A 9,993-nucleotide genomic window follows, 5' to 3' on the forward strand; every position below is an offset into this window, starting at 1 on the left:
CACAGTCAAGGGCGGCGGAACCGGGGGGGCACAGGGGGCACGTGCCCCCCCACTTTTCCTCAGATGAAAAATGTGCCCTTTTTCTACATAAAATTTCTAAAATAAAAAGCGAAACCCACGTCAAATGAAATATTTCGGGAAGTTTTGTTTACTACCACAGGCGTAGGAGCCCAATTTGATTTGGGGGGCTGTAACGACCTGCCCGAAAAATATTACCAAAATTTTTCGCGCGCTTCGCGCGCGTTCAACATGTTAATATGCATATCATATAGGCATGCAAAGGTTATTACATCGCATGCCAATAACATACAATCATTTGTCGTGTTATAACCCTTCCAAATCGGTTAGAATTATTCCGAAAGTCGTTACAATAATAATGATCATAATAATATCAGTTTAACCATTGAAAAACACATAGAAAATTACCTTTCTTTCAGTATTTTCACATATTTCATTTGCTTTCATGCATGTATCGATCGCGTGTGCAGGGACTTGGACTTTATAATGATTTCACCTCATTTTGTTTTGTTTTTTCCTTTTTTCCCAATTTGCACATTAGATACTGCAGTGCTAGTATGCATTGTTTCATTGGGGGGGGGGGGGGCTGCGTTGATGGAGTGATGTGTATACGCAAATAAGATAATACAATAAGAGTTAAAAGGGTATACTAAATATCAGGCTGCATCAGTCCAATCGAATTTCTGCAAAGTGCCCTTCGACGTTGGTGCCCCCCCAGATTCAAAGTGCTTCCGCCGCCCTTGAGCACAGTGTACAAACAATACAGCGATGGGACATCTTAGGTCCAGCTAAAGATAACAATTAAGGTATCTCGTTTCATTACTGTCTGCATTTTGTAGCGACATGAGCAAAACGTCACTTGCAAGCAACAGAAAGTTAATTTTTTTTCAGATGGCCACAAGCGGTTTAGGGTGAGTCTTTAATGCCTTTAAAGAACAGCAAATTCTGGTTAAATTCAAATGTAATGTGGATTCATTTTATTTCACCACAGAGTGTTCTAATTAATTAATTAATGAGTATCAGAATGAGTAATGGCTGCAGGCCTGTCTAGGTCAAAGTCTGTAATAATTTTCTATTTGATTGCCTGAAATGGTCAAAGGGATATTCAACTTTGACAAAATGTGACTAAATTATTTCCCTTTGGGAATAGGAAAAGTTAAATATTATAAAGGAAAACAAGTACATTTACAAATGATTTGCTGTGGCGACATTCGTGAATCTGATTTTGCCAGATGCATAAGCATGTTAAAGCTAATTTTTCTTTGCCATGCAAAATGGTATTAGGAGCTAGATTTGACCTAAAGATGTTGAAACTTTCCAGCATTTTATATATATATATATATATACATATATATATATATATATATATATATATATAGGCTATATAGGCTATATATATATATATATTTATATATATATATATATTTATATATATATATATATATATATATATATATATATATATATATATATATAAATATATATATATATTTATATATTTTTATTATATCCTGTAGAAATTGCATGCAAATGTTATCAGAATGCACCGACTTTCCTTCAAAGAAAGTATCATTTTAATAGTCTCTGCATGGTGTTGTTTGTGAAAAAATATACCACTTACAGTTTGCTGTTGGAATTGATCCAGGAACCTCTTGTTGCATTTTTTTCTCTGTTCCACCAGACCATTAAGTGGAACTCTAAATTTACTTACCTTAGTAATTTAAAGTACATGTTTAGGGGACTTTGTTAGATCTGAAGATTTTCCCGCGTGGGAACCTTGTCAGGGGGAGGGGGTACCGCGCAACCCACCTGGACCACGCGGGAACCTTGTCAGGGGGTGGGGAACCGCGCAACTCACCTAAGCCTGCTTAGCTCATTTCGCGGCGCGGTTTAGGGTTGAAAACTATTTATTTACAAAAAACAGTTAAAAAAGTACCTCTTTTTGGTACCCAATTCCAAAATAAACTTGGTAGTTCGAGACACGCTGATTACGAATCTGAACTTTATTTTGGTATTGGGTACCAAAACGAGGTACTTTTTTTAACTTTTCAAGACAAAACACCTTTTTTTTGGCACAAATAGAAATCATATAGACAAAAAGCCTTTCCCGGTCAGATAATTACTCAAAATTGGTGTATAACAAAGACAATAGTGTCTTCAACTCCACGTCTAATTTTAATGTCGATGGGTATTTCAGAGAGGACAAGACAGGGGCTGAAAAGAGGGGGTTTCCAAATTTTGCACTTATAAAGAACACGTATATTTCTATCTACTTTGGGACCACTTATCTCCCGAACGGAAGCAGATATGGACCTGGGAGTTGCAGATTTGGGCTCCTGAGCATCGATTAGTGTCTGCTACGTCTTTTGGGCGAAATCGATTTGGGGTCAATTTTTGGCAATTTTTATTTGCGGCAAAAATAGGTGTTTTGTCTGAAAAGTTACTAAAAGTACCTCTTTTTGGTACCCAATTCCAAAATAAACTTCAGATTCGTAATCAGCGTGTCGAGAACTACCAGAAAAGATACACATTGATCGATTTTGCGACAACAAGTTTTTTCACCTCAAAAAAAGTAAAATCGAAAAACTTTTACGACGAACAAAGGTTTAAAATCTTTTGTTGTCCCTAAAAGTTTTTCGCTTTTCTATTGTTAGTATGAAGTTGCAAACTGAGCGAAAAAAGTGTCATAAGAGGGCGCAAAGGCGATAAATGTGTATCTTTTCTGGTAGTTCGAGACACGCTGATTACGAATCTGAACTTTATTTTGGAATTGGGTACCAAAACGAGGTACTTTTTTAACTTTTCAAGACAAAACACCTATTTTTTGGCACAAATAGAAATCATATAGACAAAAAGCCTTTCCCGGTCAGATAATTACACGAAATTGGTGTAAAACAAAGACAATAGTGTCTTCTACTCCACGTATAATTTTAATGTCGATGGGTGTTTCAGAGAGGACAAGAGAGGGGCTGAAAAGAGGGGGTTTCCAAATTTTGCACTTATAAAGAACACGTAATTTTATCTACTTTGGGACCACTTATCTCCCGAACGGAAGCAGATATGGACCTGGGAGTTGCAGATTTGGGCTCCTGAGCATCGATTACTCCCTGCTACGTCTTTTGGGCGAAATCGATTTGGGGTCAATTTTTGGCAATTTTTATTTGCCGCAAAAATAGGTATTTTGTCTGAAAAGTTACTAAAAGTACCTCTTTTTGGTACCCAATTCCAAAATAAACTTCAGATTCGTAATCAGCGTGTCGAGAACTACCAGAAAAGATACACATTTATCGACTTTGCGACACCAAGTTTTTTCACCTCAAACTTGCAAAAGTAAGACCGAAAAACTTTTACGACGAACAAAGGTTTAAAATCTTTTGTTGTCCCTAAAAGTTTTTCGCTTTTCTATTGTTCGTATGAAGTTGCAAACTGAGCGAAAAAAGTGTCATACGAGGCCGCAAAGGCGATAAATGTGTATCTTTTCTGGTAGTTCGAGACACGCTGATTACGAATCTGAACTTTATTTTGGAATTGGGTACCAAAACGAGGTACTTTTTTAACTTTTCAAGACAAAACCCCTATTTTTTGGCACAAATAGAAATCATATAGACAAAAAGCCTTTCCCGGTCAGATAATTACACGAAATTGGTGTAAAACAAAGACAATAGTGTCTTCTACTCCACGTATAATTTTAATGTCGATGGGTGTTTCAGAGAGGACAAGAGAGGGGCTGAAAAGAGGGGGTTTCCAAATTTTGCACTTATAAAGAACACGTATTTTTATCTACTTTGGGACCACTTATCTCCCGAACGGAAGCAGATATGGACCTGGGAGTTGCAGATTTGGGCTCCTGAGCATCGATTACTCCCTGCTACGTCTTTTGGGCGAAATCGATTTGGGGTCAATTTTTGGCAATTTTTATTTGCCGCAAAAATAGGTATTTTGTCTGAAAAGTTACAAAAAGTACCTCTTTTTGGTACCCAATTCCAAAATAAACTTCAGATTCGTAATCAGCGTGTCGAGAACTACCAGAAAAGATACACATTTATCGACTTTGCGACACCAAGTTTTTTCACCTCAAACTTGCAAAAGTAAGACCGAAAAACTTTTACGACGAACAAAGGTTTAAAATCTTTTGTTGTCCCTAAAAGTTTTTCGCTTTTCTATTGTTCGTATGAAGTTGCAAACTGAGCGAAAAAAGTGTCATAAGAGGCCGCAAAGGCAATAAATGTGTATCTTTTCTGGTAGTTCGAGACACGCTGATTACGAATCTGAACTTTATTTTGGAATTGGGTACCAAAACGATGTACTTTTTTAACTTTTCAAGACAAAACACCTATTTTTTGGCACAAATAGAAATCATGTAGACAAAAAGCCTTTCCCGGTCAGATAATTACATGAAATTGGTGTACAACAAAGACAATAGTGTCTTCTACTCCACGTATAATTTTAATGTCGATGGGTGTTTCAGAGAGGACAAGAGAGGGGCTGAAAAGAGGGGGTTTCCAAATTTTGCACTTATAAAGAACACGTAATTTTATCTACTTTGGGACCACTTATCTCCCGAACGGAAGCAGATATGGACCTGGGAGTTGCAGATTTGGGCTCCTGAGCATCGATTACTCCCTGCTACGTCTTTTGGGCGAAATCGATTTGGGGTCAATTTTTGGCAATTTTTATTTGCGGCAAAAATAGGTATTTTGTCTGAAAAGTTACTAAAAGTACCTCTTTTTGGTACCCAATTCCAAAATAAACTTCAGATTCGTAATCAGCGTGTCGAGAACTACCAGAAAAGATACACATTTATCGACTTTGCGACACCAAGTTTTTTCACCTCAAACTTGCAAAAGTAAGACCGAAAAACTTTTACGACGAACAAAGGTTTAAAATCTTTTGTTGTCCCTAAAAGTTTTTCGCTTTTCTATTGTTAGTATGAAGTTGCAAACTGAGCGAAAAAAGTGTCATAAGAGGGCGCAAAGGCGATAAATGTGTATCTTTTCTGGTAGTTCGAGACACGCTGATTACGAATCTGAACTTTATTTTGGAATTGGGTACCAAAACGAGGTACTTTTTTAACTTTTCAAGACAAAACACCTATTTTTTGGCACAAATAGAAATCATATAGACAAAAAGCCTTTCCCGGTCAGATAATTACACGAAATTGGTGTAAAACAAAGACAATAGTGTCTTCTACTCCACGTATAATTTTAATGTCGATGGGTGTTTCAGAGAGGACAAGAGAGGGGCTGAAAAGAGGGGGTTTCCAAATTTTGCACTTATAAAGAACACGTAATTTTATCTACTTTGGGACCACTTATCTCCCGAACGGAAGCAGATATGGACCTGGGAGTTGCAGATTTGGGCTCCTGAGCATCGATTAGTGTCTGCTACGTCTTTTGGGCGAAATCGATTTGGGGTCAATTTTTGGCAATTTTTATTTGCCGCAAAAATAGGTATTTTGTCTGAAAAGTTACTAAAAGTACCTCTTTTTGGTACCCAATTCCAAAATAAACTTCAGATTCGTAATCAGCGTGTCGAGAACTACCAGAAAAGATACACATTTATCGACTTTGCGACACCAAGTTTTTTCACCTCAAACTTGCAAAAGTAAGACCGAAAAACTTTTACGACGAACAAAGGTTTAAAATCTTTTGTTGTCCCTAAAAGTTTTTCGCTTTTCTATTGTTCGTATGAAGTTGCAAACTGAGCGAAAAAAGTGTCATACGAGGCCGCAAAGGCGATAAATGTGTATCTTTTCTGGTAGTTCGAGACACGCTGATTACGAATCTGAACTTTATTTTGGAATTGGGTACCAAAACGAGGTACTTTTTTAACTTTTCAAGACAAAACCCCTATTTTTTGGCACAAATAGAAATCATATAGACAAAAAGCCTTTCCCGGTCAGATAATTACACGAAATTGGTGTAAAACAAAGACAATAGTGTCTTCTACTCCACGTATAATTTTAATGTCGATGGGTGTTTCAGAGAGGACAAGAGAGGGGCTGAAAAGAGGGGGTTTCCAAATTTTGCACTTATAAAGAACACGTATTTTTATCTACTTTGGGACCACTTATCTCCCGAACGGAAGCAGATATGGACCTGGGAGTTGCAGATTTGGGCTCCTGAGCATCGATTAGTGTCTGCTACGTCTTTTGGGCGAAATCGATTTGGGGTCAATTTTTGGCAATTTTTATTTGCCGCAAAAATAGGTATTTTGTCTGAAAAGTTACAAAAAGTACCTCTTTTTGGTACCCAATTCCAAAATAAACTTCAGATTCGTAATCAGCGTGTCGAGAACTACCAGAAAAGATACACATTTATCGACTTTGCGACACCAAGTTTTTTCACCTCAAACTTGCAAAAGTAAGACCGAAAAACTTTTACGACGAACAAAGGTTTAAAATCTTTTGTTGTCCCTAAAAGTTTTTCGCTTTTCTATTGTTCGTATGAAGTTGCAAACTGAGCGAAAAAAGTGTCATAAGAGGCCGCAAAGGCAATAAATGTGTATCTTTTCTGGTAGTTCGAGACACGCTGATTACGAATCTGAACTTTATTTTGGAATTGGGTACCAAAACGATGTACTTTTTTAACTTTTCAAGACAAAACACCTATTTTTTGGCACAAATAGAAATCATGTAGACAAAAAGCCTTTCCCGGTCAGATAATTACATGAAATTGGTGTACAACAAAGACAATAGAGTCTTCTACTCCACGTCTAATTTTAATGTCGATGGGTGTTTCAGAGAGGACAAGAGAGGGGCTGAAAAGAGGGGGTTTCCAAATTTTGCACTTATAAAGAACACGTAATTTTATCTACTTTGGGACCACTTATCTCCCGAACGGAAGCAGATATGGACCTGGGAGTTGCAGATTTGGGCTCCTGAGCATCGATTACTCCCTGCTACGTCTTTTGGGCGAAATCGATTTGGGGTCAATTTTTGGCAATTTTTATTTGCGGCAAAAATAGGTATTTTGTCTGAAAAGTTACTAAAAGTACCTCTTTTTGGTACCCAATTCCAAAATAAACTTCAGATTCGTAATCAGCGTGTCGAGAACTACCAGAAAAGATACACATTTATCGACTTTGCGACACCAAGTTTTTTCACCTCAAACTTGCAAAAGTAAGACCGAAAAACTTTTACGACGAACAAAGGTTTAAAATCTTTTGTTGTCCCTAAAAGTTTTTCGCTTTTCTATTGTTCGTATGAAGTTGCAAACTGAGCGAAAAAAGTGTCATATGAGGCCGCAAAGGCGATAAATGTGTATCTTTTCTGGTACTTCGAGACACGCTGATTACGAATCTGAACTTTATTTTGGAATTGGGTACCAAAACGATGTACTTTTTTAACTTTTCAAGACAAAACCCCTATTTTTTGGCACAAATAGAAATCATATAGACAAAAAGCCTTTCCCGGTCAGATAATTACACGAAATTGGTGTAAAACAAAGACAATAGTGTCTTCTACTCCGCGTATAATTTTAATGTCGATGGGTGTTTCAGAGAGGACAAGAGAGGGGCTGAAAAGAGGGGGTTTCCAAATTTTGCACTTATAAAGAACACGTAATTTTATCTACTTTGGGACCACTTATCTCCCGAACGGAAGCAGATATGGACCTGGGAGTTGCAGATTTGGGCTCCTGAGCATCGATTAGTGTCTGCTACGTCTTTTGGGCGAAATCGATTTGGGGTCAATTTTTGGCAATTTTTATTTGCGGCAAAAATAGGTATTTTGTCTGAAAAGTTACTAAAAGTACCTCTTTTTGGTACCCAATTCCAAAATAAACTTCAGATTCGTAATCAGCGTGTCGAGAACTACCAGAAAAGATACACATTTATCGACTTTGCGACACCAAGTTTTTTCACCTCAAACTTGCAAAAGTAAGACCGAAAAACTTTTACGACGAACAAAGGTTTAAAATCTTTTGTTGTACCTAAAAGTTTTTCGCTTTTCTATTGTTCGTATGAAGTTGCAAACTGAGCGAAAAAAGTGTCATATGAGGCCGCAAAGGCGATAAATGTGTATCTTTTCTGGTAGTTCGAGACACGCTGATTACGAATCTGAACTTTATTTTGGAATTGGGTACCAAAACGAGGTACTTTTTTAACTTTTCAAGACAAAACCCCTATTTTTTGGCACAAATAGAAATCATATAGACAAAAAGCCTTTCCCGGTCAGATAATTACACGAAATTGGTGTAAAACAAAGACAATAGTGTCTTCTACTCCGCGTATAATTTTAATGTCGATGGGTGTTTCAGAGAGGACAAGAGAGGGGCTGAAAAGAGGGGGTTTCCAAATTTTGCACTTATAAAGAACACGTAATTTTATCTACTTTGGGACCACTTATCTCCCGAACGGAAGCAGATATGGACCTGGGAGTTGCAGATTTGGGCTCCTGAGCATCGATTAGTGTCTGCTACGTCTTTTGGGCGAAATCGATTTGGGGTCAATTTTTGGCAATTTTTATTTGCGGCAAAAATAGGTATTTTGTCTGAAAAGTTACTAAAAGTACCTCTTTTTGGTACCCAATTCCAAAATAAACTTCAGATTCGTAATCAGCGTGTCGAGAACTACCAGAAAAGATACACATTTATCGACTTTGCGACACCAAGTTTTTTCACCTCAAACTTGCAAAAGTAAGACCGAAAAACTTTTACGACGAACAAAGGTTTAAAATCTTTTGTTGTCCCTAAAAGTTTTTCGCTTTTCTATTGTTCGTATGAAGTTGCAAACTGAGCGAAAAAAGTGTCATATGAGGCCGCAAAGGCGATAAATGTGTATCTTTTCTGGTAGTTCGAGACACGCTGATTACGAATCTGAACTTTATTTTGGAATTGGGTACCAAAACGAGGTACTTTTTTAACTTTTCAAGACAAAACACCTATTTTTTGGCACAAATAGAAATCATATAGACAAAAAGCCTTTCCCGGTCAGATAATTACACGAAATTGGTGTAAAACAAAGACAATAGTGTCTTCTACTCCACGTATAATTTTAATGTCGATGGGTGTTTCAGAGAGGACAAGAGAGGGGCTGAAAAGAGGGGGTTTCCAAATTTTGCACTTATAAAGAACACGTAATTTTATCTACTTTGGGACCACTTATCTCCCGAACGGAAGCAGATATGGACCTGGGAGTTGCAGATTTGGGCTCCTGAGCATCGATTTCCCTGCTACGTCTTTTGGGTGAAATCGATTTGGGGTCAATTTTTGGCAATTTTTATTTGCGGCAAAAATAGGTGTTTTGTCTGAAAAGTTACTAAAAGTACCTCTTTTTGGTACCCAATTCCAAAATAAACTTCAGATTCGTAATCAGCGTGTCGAGAACTACCAGAAAAGATACACATTTATCGACTTTGCGACACCAAGTTTTTTCACCTCAAACTTGCAAAAGTAAGACCGAAAAACTTTTACGACGAACAAAGGTTTAAAATCTTTTGTTGTCCCTAAAAGTTTTTCGCTTTTCTATTGTTCGTATGAAGTTGTAAACTGAGCGAAAAAAGTGTCATAAGAGGGCGCAAAGGCGATAAATGTGTATCTTTTCTGGTAGGTCTCGACACGCTGATTACGAATCTGAAGTTTTTTTTTCTGCAGACGCCCATGCATTCCCCCAAACTAAAATTTCTATGCCATGACATCTAAAATTTAATTAAGGAAGTTGGGAGCATCATTTGGGTCTGGGAAGTGTTGTTTCCGGCGATCTGGGAGGTATATTTGCCCAAAACAATTTTTGTGCGCTACCCGCGAACCCATGGTCGCGCACCGCTTAGATTGTATCAGAGAACAGACACGCGTCCCCACCATTATCCATGCACTTACCACTGCACCACTGTATCTGTTGAGAAATAATGCGCCTTTCTAATATTTGAACCTAACAATGTAAGGAGACTTAAAAACAAATATGGAAAGAACCAGTTGTCTTTGTGATTCCTTGCCATATACTTTGCTCAAAATTTCAATTAAGTGAGGAAACTTT

Source organism: Apostichopus japonicus, chromosome 14, assembly GCF_037975245.1.
Source record: "Apostichopus japonicus isolate 1M-3 chromosome 14, ASM3797524v1, whole genome shotgun sequence".
In the NCBI taxonomy this organism is placed as follows: domain Eukaryota; kingdom Metazoa; phylum Echinodermata; class Holothuroidea; order Aspidochirotida; family Stichopodidae; genus Apostichopus; species Apostichopus japonicus.